General features: G+C 42.5%; 1 protein-coding gene across 8 annotated transcripts in view; it reads right to left on the bottom strand.

The window, feature by feature from the left end:
- Positions 1 to 5658, bottom strand: part of LOC135108368 (glutamate-gated chloride channel-like) — a 122821-nt gene extending 117163 nt beyond the window's left edge. The window contains exon 1 of one of the 8 annotated variants that reach the window (XM_064019290.1): positions 4769 to 5658. The gene's annotated coding sequence lies outside the window, so the exon portion shown is untranslated. The remainder of the gene's footprint in view (positions 1 to 4768) is intronic. The other 7 variants (XM_064019289.1, XM_064019294.1, XM_064019292.1 and 4 more) reach the window with 7 other exon arrangements.
- Between the last annotated feature and the right edge of the window lie 6566 nt (positions 5659 to 12224).

The following is a 12224-nucleotide window of genomic DNA, read 5'->3' as shown; positions in this document are numbered from 1 at the left end:
CCCGCACTGCTCATCTCGTGGCGCCGGTCAGTCTTACCTTACCGCGCTACACTTGTTGGCCGCGCACACACACACACACACACACACACACTATCCCCCCTACTATGCCTAACTGCCGCCACTAACTAACACGCTCCTCATCGAGAGAGAGAGAGAGAGAGAGAGAGAGAGAGAGAGAGAGAGAGAGAGAGAGAGAGAGAGAGAGAGAGAGAGAGAGAGAGAGAGAGAGAGCTGGTGTTATAAAGCCAAATTAACACTATATTTTAACTGGTTACTGCTAATGCACGTTGTAATTCGTTTTTTCATGCGTATATTTATTCTTCTATGTATTCCAACAGTAGGTATCTTTTTTTCAATACGCGAAATAGACCAAGATGACTATCATACTATACCCATGTAACCTTTTTATTTTTGTATTCCAACACTAATCCACTACACCGATTTTAAACAATACAGGAGCTCCGTTGGCGTGAATTTCATACATACAAACATACATGTACTCTTTTTACCCCTGCATTCCAACACTACACCCTTTTTACGCAATATACGATGCAGGTGAGGGTAGGTTTTAGCTTGAACATTCTGGTGCGACCGAACACAATGAACGGATCGAGCCAAACAGAATCCGGCAAATAGCGACGTAGTGGAGTGTAGGAGTGGAATGCGCCGAACGTTTTCCGGGACGTGCGGGAAACGAGGTGAACAGGGCAAGCATTTAAAAATAATCACCGCGGTGTGCTCACTGTGCCTGTTGTTCTGCTCGCCTCGCCAAGTTCTAGTCCAGTCAAGCAGTGGGATTGCCTTTACAAAGTTCTGGGAGCTTGGTGCGTTGACATTAAGGTTGCCATTAACCCCTCGACTGCTATGCCCCCTCCCGCGCTTAGTGAAATGGCCTGGTAAAGTTTATTGAGTGAGTCTTCCAAAAACACACCATTGACAGCCGCCCCCAAAAAATGAATAAAAAAAAGGAATCAATTGAGGAATTCTAACTTCGTGCCTAGAATAAGCTCTCTTGCACTAATAAGTGATTTACGGCTTGAAGCAATAACTACTACTGCCATTATATAAAAATAAATGGTTGAAGTCTTGTAAACTGCAGCGACATCCGAGCAAGGCGGCAGTGCTACCTGTAACAGTCCCCACAGCTGCTGCCTCCCACCACACCACAGACTACACAAGGGCCGCTCATAACAGTCTCTGCCACCACAACGGAACGCTGCCCTTGTCTTCACCTGCTTCAGAACCTTCTATTCGTTATGGTTATGAAGCGGGTTATAATCTCCGCTAATACTTCTAGGTTATTACTGTTATTATTAACTATCATTATTACAGTGAGGATGGTGTTAAGGATGTTAAGCAGAGTGGTAAGGGTAGTGGTGAGTGATGGGTGTTGACAGGATGATGCGTGGTTAATAAGAGATGAGTGGACAGTGTTGAGTGGCTGGTTTGATAGAGTGGTGGGTGCGCTAAGTGACATGTAGTGATAGATGAGTGTGATGGTGATGGTGCTTCTACTTAATCACCAACCCTTTAATTGTTGTGGTCAAAGTAACGTAAAAGTACTGTGAAAGAAAAAAAAAGTGGACAGAAAAAAATGAATAAATAGCAGGAAATTAATTGTGTTTTTCCTAGGCTAGAAAGTTTTTTTTAGGAGACTAGTATGAATGTGTCTAAATAAAATAAAAAGACCTACGTGCATGTGCTTGACTACCTTGAATATTTATACTACAGCAGGTAGACGAGTGTCAGCGATTTCTCGTATAATACCTAAGAGGACTTTGCGAGGCTGGCTATCTTGTACCGCTAACCTAAAATCCATAAGATAAGAAAGTAAGGAGACTGTAAAATGCTAATTGGTTTATACAAGATAGGTTATCAACTCTTCGTAAACCAAAACAATAGTAAGTCGCATAACACCTTCATAAATTCATCAACGAACACTGATATATACGAGTATATGCAACATGAATACACAACTGTACTTTTAAAATTCAATACAATAACTATCTTTCTGGTGTTGTCCAGTTGTTATGACAGTGACGGTGTAAATGTGATGATGATAAGCAAGCAGGGGTGGATGTCCTGGTGGTGAATGATGATTGTTACTGATGGCGGGAAGGTATCAGTGGTGGTGATGTCATGGTGATGTAACGACAACAGGAATGGTGGTAATGGTGACTCAGGTGTTGTGGTGATGGTAATATGGCGGTGGTGGTACTATTGTGACAGTGAAGTGCAGCGGTGTATTAACGGTGTTGTTGTATGGTTGTGAGAGCACCTGCAATAGCAAAGTAGTACAGCAGTGGTAGTAGTAGTAGTAGTAGTAGTAGTAGTAGTAGTAGTTGTTGTTGTTGTTGTTGTTGTTGTTGTTGTTGTTGTTGTTGTTGTTGTTGTTGTTGTTGTTGTTGCAGATGAGATAGTAGTAGTAGTAGTAGTAGTAGTAGTAGTAGTAGTAGTAGTAGTAGTAGTAGTAGTAGTAGTAGTAGTAGTAGCAGCAGCAGCAGCAGCAGCAGCAGCAGCAGCAGCAGCAGCAGCAGCAGCAGCAGCAGCAGCAGCAGCAGCAGTAGTAGTAGTAACACCAGCACTAGCATCAGCACCACCACCACCACCAGCAGTAGTAAACTAGTGCAGTAGTAGTAGTAGTAGTAGTAGTAGTAGTAGTTGTTGTTGTTGTTGTTGTTGTTGTTGTAGCAGCAGCAGCAGCAACATTCTGGAGGAAAACCTAATGAACTGCACTGGACTCTTCATCGTACATTTGAAGTTTGGAATTCGTATTTTTATCACTAATATTCGTAACTTTGCATCTCCCCCACATGGGAGGATACTGTCATTTTTCAGTCCGGTCCATTAAGCTTAAGCAAGTCATTTTTACTTTAAACGCGTTTTTTTTTTCTTTACGTTCGTAAGCTGCATTCCAATGTATAAAGAATGTATTGACACCAAAATTATTATTACCGCCTTTCTTTTCATCTCCTAAAACACAATACCTTCTCCAGACGCTTATCCCGCTTCCAGATGCTCGAAAGTATAAATGAACGAATCATCATCATCATCATCATCATCATCATACTATACCATAACGAACTCAATTAATCAGTCCTGCAAACTGACTTCGAAAAAAAAAAAAAAAAAAAAAAAACATCGCACCTAAGGTTTCTAATTTCGGGAACGTAAAGACGAGGCAGAAAAACTCAATGTCACCTCGCGAGTCAAGGCCACGAGGACTGCGGCATTCAGTATGGTACAGGGTGACGGAACAGCGGGACTCCATACCACTATGGCACGCCAGGGGGAGTGGTGGTAGTGGTGGTGGTGGCGCCAAGCAACCAAACTCCTCATAGATCCGCCACACCAGGACGCCACAACACGCCAGGATCGCACCACTGGGCAGCACAACAGTCTGATGGCGCAAGTCAGTGAGGGCGGTGAGGCTCGCCAGGAATTGACAGTGATCAGTCCATCTCTATTTTTGACAAGAGCGTTTCATTTTAAGATCCAAACAAAATTAATATGAGTAGTAGTAGTAGTAGTGATGATAGTAGTAGTAGAAGTAGTACATTGTGTCCTTAATCTATCATCATTATCACTACAATTTACAGAAAACGTACTGTAAAATGCATTTCCCAAAACTTGACCTTAATGATCAAATCTTGTGTTTGCTTTCTGGATCGACCTTCTCTCTCTCTCTCTCTCTCTCTCTCTCTCTCTCTCTCTCTCTCTCTCTCTCTCTCTCTCTCTCTCTCTCTCTTTCCGTTTCTCTCTCTCTCTCTTTCCGTTTCTCTCTCTCCGTTAAGTCAATATCAATAAGAAAAATGCTTAGAAGATTAATTTTTCTCCAAGGATGTAAAATTAAGAGGACTGATCTTAAGCCACTGAAGACGAGGAGGAAGAGGAGGAAGAGGAGGAAGAGAGTGAAGGAAAGAAATGAGGTAAGGAAGAGAAGCAGCAGTAAAAGATGTGACAAACGAGGAGGAGGCTGAACAGGAAGAGGTGACGGAGGAAGACGTGATGAAGGAGATGAAGGAAGAAGAACAAGAAGACAAAGAATTCTCTCTCTCTCTCTCTCTCTCTCTCTCTCTCTCTCTCTCTCTCTCTCTCTCTCTCTCTCTCTCAAAACCAGTTTTTCATTCCGTTTTCTGTTGTGTACGTTTTCTTTGATCTCCATTTTCTATAAAATTTTCGAGCTATAGCTGTAACTAAAAACACACGGTTCCTTGGGCATTGTAAAAATTGGACAACTGGAAGATGGACGTGTTTTTATTAAGCCATGTAATTTACTGCTGGAACGCCTTGGGGATTCCGAAGACCTATATGGGTGAGGGATTCCTATACTATGATGAAGCAGTTTATTACATTTCCCTTCCTACTCACACCCCACCTCCTGGACGCTTCAAATAATGTCCCTAGGGTTTCGTATTGTCCCCGTGCTGTGCCGTGTGGAAAACAAGAGGATGGATCATGTAGGCTCCCAAAGGACTGTGTTGCCATTGTGTTGAGTGGTGGGGATATGGAAAGCTGTGTTGTGTGAGGATTTTAAGGACAATCTCCTTGGTTTTGAGATGCTGTGCTATTTAGGGATGTTACTGAAAGTTTGTGTAGTTTATGGACGTTGTGTTATGTTGTGTTGTGATGTTATGGACAGTCTTAGTGAGTGAAGGATGCTTTGTTGTGTTCCCTTGTACAGATAGGGACGTCCAGGCCAAAAAAGAGCAATTTTCCAGAGGCTTCTATTGTCATTTCGCCTCAAAATAGCACGCATTCCACTAACCTCGTAAATGTGATGACCTTGCAGGGGAGCGCTTTGTTAAGTCGCCGAAAGAAAATGGACGACGGTTCTCCCCTTTCGGCTCGGCGTTTTCTTCACACAGGGAAAAACGTTTGAGTGCTTCTCTTATTAACTGTCCCCTCCTCTTCCTTGTCTTCGCTCGCCCGGGGAGATTCAAGACGGAGATAAAACAGAGGGAATGAAATTAGAGCCAGCCAGACTATCCTTCACAACGTCACACACTCCACCAGTTCCTCCACGACCACTTCCCTCCACCCTTATCTCCTCCTCTTCCACCTTCCTCCTCGTCCTCCTCCGGCACCACCTCCACCTCCTTCGCCGCCACCTCCTCCTCCCCCTCCTCCCCTCACAATGTTGCTAGTCATCAATTTCAATCACAGGTTGGAGGAATGTCTGGTGGAAACAATCTATCGTCAGTATTATCGTAAACGTCCTTTCTATTCCTCCTCTTCCCAGCGTGAGTCTTGCAATAAACTCTCCCTCTCTCACTCTGCAGCCACGCTTCTGTCACTATTTCCCAGCGTCATTACTGTGACCTACCACCGCAGTTACTACTAAAAAATATATAAACTAGTCTTATATCACCTTGCGTGGGCTGTGGCTTCAGAGGGGCGTGGAGGAGGAGGCGTGGGCGAGTACTGGGAGAGGCGGGCGGGCGTGTGGCGGAGGCATGGTTACTGTCCACGAACGAATGAGTTCAAACTATCTTTCACGCCTGCCCATTGTCAGTCAGTAGGGGCGGGGCTGCAAGGACGAAGCACAACCCACCCACACGAAGCTTACAGGGCCCACTGGCGGGTTGGAAGGCGATGCGCTTTGCCCCCCAATGTACGACAACCTTTCCCTCGGTACGAGCATCACAACACCACTTCCCCCAGCCAACCTCTCTCTCACTGGCTCACCTACTCTCTCTCGCACTCTTTTCCTCCCTCTCCCTCACTTTAGATCGATAATGATTGCACGTATTTGGGAGACAATTGTTCTTTACTGGGTTAGGAGTATATGTTGCGTGCGTGTGCGTCAGAGTGCGTGCGTGCAGTAAGAGATTTGTGGGAGTGTTTGCGTCTTGGTTTGAGCGATGCGAGAAAGCCGAGCGTGTGGGTGTGTGAGCCCCAGTGAGGGAGGGAGATGGAGGCAGAGGGTGAGAGGGAGGTTCATGCGTTTGGCAGCGACGACCATCTCCGAGCGTTTCCATCGATCTGAGCTGGATAGATAGAGATGGATGGCCCCGTGGATAGATGGATGGACGGAGAGAGAGAGAGAGAGAGAGAGAGAGAGAGAGAGAGAGAGAGAGAGAGAGAGAGAGAGAGAGAGAGAGAGAGAGAGAGAGTTACGGGGACAGAAAGGAGTAATTTTTCTATTTTGTCGTCTCTCTTCCTCCCACCTCCCTCTCCTCACTCTTTTTCTCTCCATTTGCACATTCGTAAAAAGGAAAAAAATGTACCCAGACGTTATTCTCTCTCTCTCTCTCTCTCTCTCTCTCTCTCTCTCTCTCTCTCTCTCTCTCTCTCTCTCTCTCTCTCATTGTTTCTTGTCCCTTTAAATTTTTAAAATTCTCTCCCTTTAACTCCTCTCGCTTTCTCTCTCCTTTTAAATCTTCACTAGTGTACGCCTACGATAACTCTCTCTCTCTCTCTCTCTCTCTCTCTCTCTCTCTCTCTCTCTCTCTCTCTCTCTCTCTCTCTCTCTCTCTCGACTTAATTGCCTTTCTTTCCTCCCTCTCCCTCACCCTCTCTTTCCTTCAGCATTCTTATTTATTGGCGCTTCCTCCAATTCTTCCCTTTCCTTACTTCTTTCCTTCCCTCTCACTCACTTCTGTACGCAGGAAACTCCATTACGTATATCCTTATCTTCATTTCTCTCTCTTTCTCTATTTCCTCTTCCTTTTCCTCCTGCTGCTCCTTCTTCGCCTACTTCCACGATAACGACTGTTCCTACTCTCTCTCTCTCTCTCTCTCTCTCTCTCTCTCTCTCTCTCTCTCTCTCTCTCTCTCTCTCTCTCTCTCTTCCTTGTTTCTTTATATCTTTCTTCCTTCCTTTCCTTCTTTCATTTTTTTTTACTTTCATTAAGGAGGGAAGTATTAGCCCAATTAAAACTTTTTTTGTGTGTGTTTGGCTCGAACTTTAAGAGAGAGAGAGAGAGAGAGAGAGAGAGAGAGAGAGAGAGAGAGAGAGAGAGAGAGAGAGAGAGAGAGAGAGAGAGAGAGAGAGAGAGAGAGAGATTCATTATCGGTTCCTGTTTATCCTGATGCTACGAAATGTGGCGGTGGTGGTGGGAAGGTCTGTGGTGGTAGTAATGGTAATGGTAATGGTGATGGTGATGGTGGTAGTGGTGGGGAGTAATGGTGGTGGTGGTGGTGATGATGATGATGATGATGATGATGATGATGATGATGATGATGATGATGATGATGATTGCGATAGTAGTAGTAGTAGTAGTAGTAGTAGTAGTAGTAGTAGTAGTAATGGTGTTGGTATTGATGGTAATGGTGGTGGTGGTGGTGGTGGTGGCGTTGGTAGCGGCGATGATGGTAGAAAAATATTATCAATAATTACATCTTTGAACCTTATTCATCTCATATTTTTCATTCCCAATATCCTATTATGAAAAACATTTTTATAGCCTAAAGGTAAGGAGAGAGAGAGAGAGAGAGAGAGAGAGAGAGAGAGAGAGAGAGAGAGAGAGAGAGAGAGAGAGAGAGAGAGAGAGAGAGAGAGAGAGAGAGAGAGAATACTATAAATCATCCTATTATATTACTCCTACCTTCACCTCTAAAACACATACGATTGGTGGGCAGATTAGGGAGGACTCGTGTGACTGGCTGCTGCTCTAACGGGGCTTCTCCGTTAAGTTAGTTCGAACACACTGCTCATCACAGTTTTGGCTAATCTACCTCCACGAACCCACAGCCGTAACAGTGAGTCATGTCAAGGGGAGTGAACACTTTTTAATCTGTAACTAATGACAATAATGAGGCAACTACTTAATTACTTCATTATCTCACCGCAAGGCAATTTGAGGCTCACTTCACCCACCTTCACTTCATCCACTCACACATCCACCTCCACTTCCCTTCACTTCATCCATTCACTCATTCATATTCACTCTACTTGAACCACTCATCTATCCACCTTCAGTTCATTTCACTTATCCACTTACCCACATTTGCATCATCCACTCATACATTCACCTTCACCTCACTTCACTCACTTCTAAGGTCTGTTGTGGCCTGTGTATCCATGCAACTCTATGTAATTCACCCACCCATTTTCACTTTAATTCACCCACTCACTCATCCACATCCACTTCAGTTCACTTCAACCACCCACTCACCTCCACTTCAAGTCAACAACTCACTCACCCACCTCTTCAATTCATCCATTCATCCAGCTACACTTCATTTCACTCACACACTTACCTACCTTCACTTCACTTCGCCTAACCAGAGAGATGCACACAATGTTACAACGAAGGGTAAGACTGAGGTTCATTTTTTTAGTAGAGATAATGAAAAATTTACCTCACCGTCTCCTGGTGTCAATATTCGGACAGAAAGAAAGAGAGAGAGAGAAGAAAGTAAACAAAACAAACGAACAAATAAAAACGGAATAAATCGTGGGGGAAAGAACTAAGAAGGAAAAAAGAAAACAAGATAAACGAGCAAATAAAAAAAAATCATAAAAGAAGTAAAAAGAAAAAAAAAAGAAAATAAGACAAACCAGCAAATAAAAAAAAAAACTAAATAAATCATGGAAGAAAAAAGTAAGGAGAGAAAGAGACAAAATTGTAAAAATATATACATAAATACATATACATTGGCACGTACACGCCTGCATATTAACTGACATTTATAATATAAACTAATCAGCATGAATTAAGTTTTCATCGAACTTTTTTTCTTTTTATATCCGTTTCGTCCGTCTCTCTCTCTCTCTCTCTCTCTCTCTCTCTCTCATCTCTCTCTCTCCTCTCTCTCTCTCTCTCTCTCTCTCTATCTTCTCTCTCTCTCTATCTATCTATCTTCTCTCTCTCTCTATCTATCTGTCTATCTATCTAACTATCTATGAATATCTATCTATCTATCTATCTATCTATCTATCTCTTTATCTATTTATCCATCTTCCTACAATTTGTTCAGTTTTAATTAAGTTTAGGGAGATTTTATGTAGAATTTTCCCAGCGAGTTTCGCTTCATATAACTCAGCCCGTTTCCTTTCCTTATCTAACAAAAGAAGGGAAAAAGAAAATGGAAGAGAGAGAAAAGAAAAGAATAGAGACTAGCATGAAAATAACAAAAGAAAGAAATAAAAGAATAAAAAGGAAGAAAAAGAAGAGCACATTTTAACTGCCACATTGTATCTAGCCTTGGAGGAAGTTACGTACACACACTCACCACACACACACACACACACAACACACACACACACACACACACACACACACACACACACACACTCAGACTCAGACTCAGACTCGTGTTTCCTTTACGGGTCCTGAGTAATATTCCAACCGAAGGAGCCTAATTACAATCATCGCTTTAATTAACAACTCGAAGGGGAGAAAGAGAGAGAGAGAGAGAGAGAGAGAGAGAGAGAGGAGAGAGAGAGAGAGAGGAGAGAGAGAGAGAGAGAGAGAGAGAGAGAGAGAGAGAGAGAGAGAGAGAGAGAGAGAGAGAGAGAATTGGTTGCCCTAATTATTTTTTTCCAGGACAAAAATACATTTTAGCAGAATTTCTGAAAGACGTGAAAACATCATTCATCTGAAAGACATAAAAGCGTTTGATATAAGTCAATGAAGAGCTGCATAAAGTCATATTGCTCTCTGTTTGTTTTTTTTCAACTTGATAAATGTCAGAAATCACGTTCCTTTAACAATTAACAAAGAAAAATGGAACTGTTTACAGAATACTTTTTTTTTTATGAATTGTTGATTAAAGTTGCTCCAGTCAGTTTTACATTTAGTTGCTAATAATGTATGCTTTATTTTACTATAGTTAGTGAATATTTAGTTATGCGACAATGCGGAAAATTATATGAATACACTTTTTACGTAAGAGGGGTAAGAACAAACAACAAACCTGGGAGAATAGACTCAGTGAGGGCGCCAGTCTCTTCAGGAAACAGTCCAACAAAAGCAAGTCCAGAATGACATAGAGAATTGTCTTGATACTATATAACAAATGATGACACGAACAAATCTTAATCCAACGTTTTATGATCAGTGCACCTCAGCAGACTAAAAACTGATGAGAACAGTTACAGATTCAGAAGAAAGCGCAGATCAATTTATTTACTTAGACAATCACTTACTTTTTAATTGTACAGTAAAAATATTCCCCACGAGTACTCCCCTGCCCGATGCGTTATGAGTCAGTCTTCACAGCCCCGGAGCGCCTCGTTAAACGCTCGTTTCTCGCCTGCAGAGTCCGTCATACATTCCATAACGGCGGGACTGTAAAGTAAATTATTTATGTTACGGCTGATAAATACTAAATGCTTGGCTAGGCAGCGGCGAACCTGTTGAGCCGCTCGTCATCAGGTTTAGGAGGTGCATCACACCGAGTTAATAAGCGCCAAATGTTTCATGGAATTTATATATTTTCACCTGTAATGTGATTTATGGCAACAATTACACGTCATGTCAACATTTCGGTAACTCGGGACGCCCCCTAACACGAAAATTATGATTCATTCTGTTTAATACGTTCAGCATTCACTGAAGTAAATGATATCTATCCTGAGCCGTGGATTACTTACACACACACACACACACACACACACACACACACACACACACACACACACACACACACACACACACCTGGCGAAGCAGTGATTAATTGACGGCAATGGAAAATGAGATTTTACCTGGTGCGCTAAAAATAAGGAAATAAATAAATGAGTATATATATATATATATATATATATATATATATATATATATATATATATATATATATATATATATATATATATATATATATATATATTGTACAAGCGAAATCCCAAGGTCTGCTACACTGTTGATGGTGATTGATTTAATTACTGGCTCAGTTTGGGAGTGGCGGGCGGGAGTCCTTGTCTGCACCGAGATGTAACTGGCAAAAGCCGTCAGGTGAAATACGTGCTGTAACATTCAGTACTCACGCCCATAATGTCAAGCTGACTGTTACACACGCGTGCCAAATCACTCTTTTGTTTCTGTAAGGTGGAAGGAGAGTCTTTCGTTTCTTATTAACGGAACAATTAACCAGAAATATATCACCCTCCCCCCCCGAAAAAAAAAAGTCCTACTACACACTTCCTAATGCAACAGCAGCACCAAAACTACCAAGGAACCCAGACACCCGCTCCCTTGGTTCAACTCCCTACACAAGCCAAGACAAGACGTCCACACACTGCACCCACAATACCACTCCTCCATAAACACGCACACACCTGGTAAAGGCACACCGCACTGAACCCATCACTACCACATCAAAGGCGTGCGGAGACAGGAGTTGAGCTCTGAGGCAATACGCATAAGAGGAAAGCCGAATTCATTGATCGTTCGCATTTTGTTTCATATTTACAGTCCATCTGGTCAGTCCGCGGCGGTGTTCACGAGCGGGAGATCTGGAGCGCAATCCCCGGGTCTTCATTATATTGGATTTGAAGGCTCGGTATTTATCTTAATATTGGCGAGTCTTACATCAGGATTAAGCGGGAATTGGAGGCGAGGAGTAACGAATGGTGCGTTCATTGATAGAAAGAGAGAGAGAGAGAGAGAGAGAGAGAGAGAGCGATGTTTGCTTACCATCTATACTGTTTCGTTCTATTCTCTTCCTTCTCCTTTCCTTTATCTATTAATTCTCTTCTTTCATACTCGTTTAAGTATTTCCGCAAGTCCCGAGAGAAAGAGAGAGAGAGTAGAGAAAGAGAGAGAGAGAGAGAGAGAGAGAGAGAGAGAGAGAGAGAGAGAGAGAGAGAGAGAGAGAGAGAGAGAGAGAGAGAGAGAGAGAGAGAGATTCATCCAGTGCGGCAAGTGAAAATCATTTATTTTTTACTTCCTCCCTTTCCTCTGATCTTTCATTCGTCGCCTCTATTTTCTCACAGTCACTTTTAAGTCCCTAATTATCAACTTTTTTTTTCTTTGTCACGCTTTCTTTTTTTTTCTTTTTAAATCATCTATTTTTCTTCTTTCTTCCCCTTTTTTTAAATTTTCTCATCAATTTAATTTCTGTTCTATTTCCTCCTCTTTTCTTTCTCCTCCTCCTCCTCCTCCTCCTCCTTCTCCTCATCATCACCATCATCATCACAATTAATACTCATCATCATCATCACCATCATTCTCATTCTTTTTTTTTTTTTTGTCCTCATCCATTACCTTCTGCTTCTCCTCCTCCTCCTCCTCCTCCTCCTGTTCCCTTGCCGCTGCTAATGACGATACGGGGTCTGG

Source organism: Scylla paramamosain, chromosome 17, assembly GCF_035594125.1.
Source record: "Scylla paramamosain isolate STU-SP2022 chromosome 17, ASM3559412v1, whole genome shotgun sequence".
Lineage (NCBI taxonomy): Eukaryota > Metazoa > Arthropoda > Malacostraca > Decapoda > Portunidae > Scylla > Scylla paramamosain.
Note: the sequence above shows the minus strand (reverse complement) of the source record. Positions and strands in the feature narration are given on the sequence as shown.